The sequence below is a fragment of the Apium graveolens genome, chromosome 6, assembly GCF_009905375.1.
Source record: "Apium graveolens cultivar Ventura chromosome 6, ASM990537v1, whole genome shotgun sequence".
NCBI classification, from domain to species: domain Eukaryota; kingdom Viridiplantae; phylum Streptophyta; class Magnoliopsida; order Apiales; family Apiaceae; genus Apium; species Apium graveolens.
The window spans coordinates 189,698,616-189,702,924 of NC_133652.1; the positions used below are offsets into that span (position 1 = coordinate 189,698,616).

General features: G+C 34.8%; 1 long non-coding RNA gene across 1 annotated transcript; it reads right to left on the reverse strand.

Annotated features, from left to right (window-relative positions):
• Positions 1-1,221: 1,221 nt before the first annotated feature.
• On the reverse strand, positions 1,222-3,113 carry LOC141668291 (uncharacterized). The gene is made up of 3 exons (XR_012552982.1): positions 2,639-3,113; positions 2,318-2,444; positions 1,222-1,680 (listed from the first exon to the last, which is right to left on the reverse strand). It is a non-coding gene; the product is annotated as an uncharacterized LOC141668291 (long non-coding RNA).
• Between the last annotated feature and the right edge of the window lie 1,196 nt (positions 3,114-4,309).

Below are 4,309 nucleotides of genomic sequence, written 5' to 3' on the forward strand. Positions count from 1 at the left end.
AAGTAATTAAGTACAAGTATTTAAAAACTTTCTGGTGGATTGAATTTTTCCACCAGATATATATAAATTTGAGAACTCTGTGATGAAAGATTTGCACACAGCTTCTTACAAGTTGAATTTTCAAAAAATAAGGAAATTCTTTACAGATATTGCTTTATCTAATTCTATTGTAATTGCTTACTAACTACAATACTATTCTACTTGCTACACTTGGTTCATATATCACCAAGTTACATGATAAAAAGACAAACAAATAAGACAAAATGTTTCTTAGTCTAATTACATGCTTCTTCATTTCTCTATCCAGCATATTTGAATATTTTCAGTTTCGCATGGAAATGAAATGCTTATTTGTTCTCTAAAACATGTAAATAGGCTGCCACATTCCATTTTCATACAATCAACGCATGTGACTGTCAAGTCACTATCAACTGCTTTTGAATTTGATCATCCGTTGAAACTCTGTGGGATCATCCGTTGAAACTTTATTGGATCATAAGTTGAGAGTCTGGTTGATCATCCCTTGAAACTCTAGTTGATCATCCGTTGAAACTCTAGTTGATCATCCGTTGAAACCTTGTGGAACATCCGTTGAGAGCATCTTCATGGCAGTTAACTCTATTTCACTTATACAAGATTACAAGGCACCTAATATTTACAGTTAGCCAACCTATCTTGCATGCCAATCTACTAGTCAACATGACTTAAAACATTCTACAACATCTAATTCTCTAAGGCATTACAATATGCAGAAATGTGCTACTAAACTAATTAAAACATAAGCTACCCTTTCAACGGATGTTAAAGTGATCATCTATTGAAAGCTACAAATTCACTAAATTAAATCTACTAAGGTATTTTATTTATCATATCATCAAGTACACAACATATACCTAATATATATATACCTTCAAAGCTGTAGCAGTAGCTCGTGAATCACCAGTATCTTATTCTAAACTATGGGTCCAAATAGAGTCGGATCTTGATGACAGGTTCTCTGAGGAACTCGGATATAATCCTAGATCAATTACAGGTGTTAGAGAAGCAGGACCCGACATGGAATTATGTTTTCCGTCTAAAGACTAAAATGCTATAACCTGAATTCTTCCTACCTAGCATCACATTTGCTAGTTTGAACTTTCTTGCATTTGAGTTTATAAAGGGAGTGATAAGTATTAAAGTTGTACTTCAGGTCCCAAAGAAAAAGCATTAAACTCGCGCTTCTTCATTAAAACAGGAAAATATCAATCCGATAAAACCTGAATTTAGAAGTTGATACATAGCCTGGGTCCGCACATCTAGAAAAATCATCAGACATGAGTTCATATTAAGATCAATAAAATAGCTACCAAAGTAGACATAATATCCTCTTTAAAGCTTCTCCTAGGCTTTCGGAGCTGCATCCACAACTTTTTCTTGGAAAGAACATAAATAACTGTAAATGCATAAGAAATCTCTGGCCTCCATGCTATTATCTTCTTACACATTTTTTGCCCAGTCACTAGAATACCACTTAAGAATATCCATGTATCCAAATTTCCTGGGGTCTCATATTTGCTCCAGTGAAGTGGCAATACAGAAAATAAGACTGGTTGATTATTGCCATCAATAGTATAATAATTTATCACGCAATGAGGGATCATCTGACCCTCTGCTTCATAAGTTCTCATCTTGTGGTCACTGTGAATGAGTTAATGAACATGAATGTATTAATAAAACATCGAAAAACTTTAGTAAATGCAAATGATACAAAAACAAAAACCGTAATTAACTACCTTTTCACTTAAATAATTGCCAAATACTACGTGCTAAACCATTTACATCATCCATTCGGAAAAAATAGTCTTATTTAGAGCTTTACGTGGCCCGATAACGAAATTTAAACATTTAGACGTTGCATTTCAATTTACAAAAAGGTGAGTACCGTATACTACACTTCACTAAAGTAATAGAGAATATATGCAATTGTATTTTAAAATCTCCGACTTCACAATCAAAGTCATAACAAAACGCAAATGAGGCCTTGGTGAACAGAGAAATACATTAACCGGTGATTCCAAACACCAAACATGTGATCAAACAACACAAGTGTGGATAGGGAATACTCACATATGTCCAAGGGAATACATGGAGATAATCCTAGATCAATTACAGGGGTTAAAGAAATAAATTTGATATCTACACAGGACAAAAATTACAATATCAGTTGATGCAAAGATAAAGAGCATATATGTCTAAGTGCAATACCTCATCAGCCAAAGAAACATTAGAAAACCGCTAGAATGGTTTAGCAAAAGTTAATCCTGAACATACTTACACTGTCAAAGGATTTTCTAAGCCGCTGTGCACTTATTTGACTATCAAACTTTAGCTTCTCGGGAGGTAGTGAGACATAATATGTCGTGATCGGTGAATATCTTAGTATTGCTATCATTGGTCCCAATCTGCAAAATGGACAATGAAATAAGTCCAAGATAACAACTTAACAAGGCACTATCTCAAAAAATCTTAGGAAGAAAAGAATGACCCTGACATAAGCATTTTATTCAACTGATAAGCCACAAACACACATACACGCATACAAACATATAATTATAGAACAATAAAGTTGCAAAAACAAAAATAATAAAAACATTACATATCAAAAGAAGTAGAGGCAATAAGTATGCAATGGATGCCCAAAAACTTTCCAAATTACAAACCACGTGCCTCAGCTGATATCAAGACTCTTTTTGTAGATTGTGTATTGCTACTTTGAGGTTTACAATTATCACAACGACTTCACATCGGATTCGTCAGGAAGATGTTTGTATATAGCTTGTATGCAACATACACACACCAACCTTGACTGAGAGGGAATAGAGCCTAATTTTTCACCTCCTTCTATTAGAACATACCTAAAACTAGGCTTGTGCTTAATTAGGGTAATGATGAGAGAGATGTAGATGACTAAAAATTGGGATTAATTTCACTAATTAGGTTTATAATATGAGGGTTATAGAGAGAGACGGAGATAGCGAGAGAGAATGGAGAGAGAGTGAGAGAGAAATGAGAAGACAGACAGTGAAAGAGAAGAGAGAAAGCGGCATGGAAAGGGGAAAAAGGGGGAAATAAAAAATTTGTTCTAAGGGGGGAATTTTTTGGTGTAGTAATGGGATAAAGTGGGAAGCGGGATTTTCAATTTTCTTAAAAATAACAATAGATATCGGCTTTTTTTTACAGAGTGATGCCTTATACCATCTTTAACATCAATTTAGAAATGATCGATGTTAAAATCACTTTTAAAATCGGTGACATTTCTAACTGATGTTAAAGGGGTAATGTCGTAGGCAGTATTTCTAGTAGTGATGGTTGTTCACAGAAAAATTCCCCAGTCTAATCTACTTAACCTTTTTACATACTCAAGGAATACAATTATAAATTAAAAAATTATATTATCAAACAACTTATCCTTAGGGTTGTCAAGATGAATTAGTCTTATTATGTACAGGCATGTCTTGCACAATGCCATCCTTCGTCCAGTTCATCTTGGCCCTTGATCTTGCACTCCTCAAACTGCATTTTTAGACTTTCCATTTCGACGATAGAACGGTTTGTTGACAGATAATCTTGAATCTTCAGGATTGATGCTATAATGAAATCCCTATATTTGTGATGGTGTCATTGATGTCCTACTCAGCATTTGGCCTCTCATAATATAAATTTGGTTTCTGAGAGCATAGTTTCAAGAACTGTGTCACTTGATGTTGGTAGGACTTGAGAAGTGAATTCAAGTCCTTCATTGTATGAGGAAGAAATTTAAGAGATGAATGAGTGAGTTCAGTGTTGATTATTGGCAACTCTCCCTGTGTAGAAGAGGGAGTTTCAATTGGTGTGCTCTCATGGTGTGTTCCGGCCTTATTACTTCTTTCACCTTCTTGAGTGTGCACAAGAAGAGGTGCAGACTCTTTACAAATTGCACTTGGGATAGTGCTTTGGTCAATAGTGACATCTTGTTGAGAAGATGCCACTAAGGTCTATCTAATTCCATTGTCTATAATTGTACCTTAATGGGAAGATGCAGAGGTGGTCATTTGAGTGGTCAACTCTATTTTCTTTCTCCTTGATTTCTTGACCAGGTAACTTACATCCTCACCTTGAGTTTCTTCAATCTCATTAATCACAGCTAAGTTCATTTGATTTCTCTTCTTTATACTAACTTCACCCATTTGAGAGGATGAAGCAGTTGGTTTGCTAATTTTTAGGGTTTTAGAAGAAATGGTTGCCGCTATGGTAGGTTCCTGTGGGTGTGCCTATATTTTTACTTCTA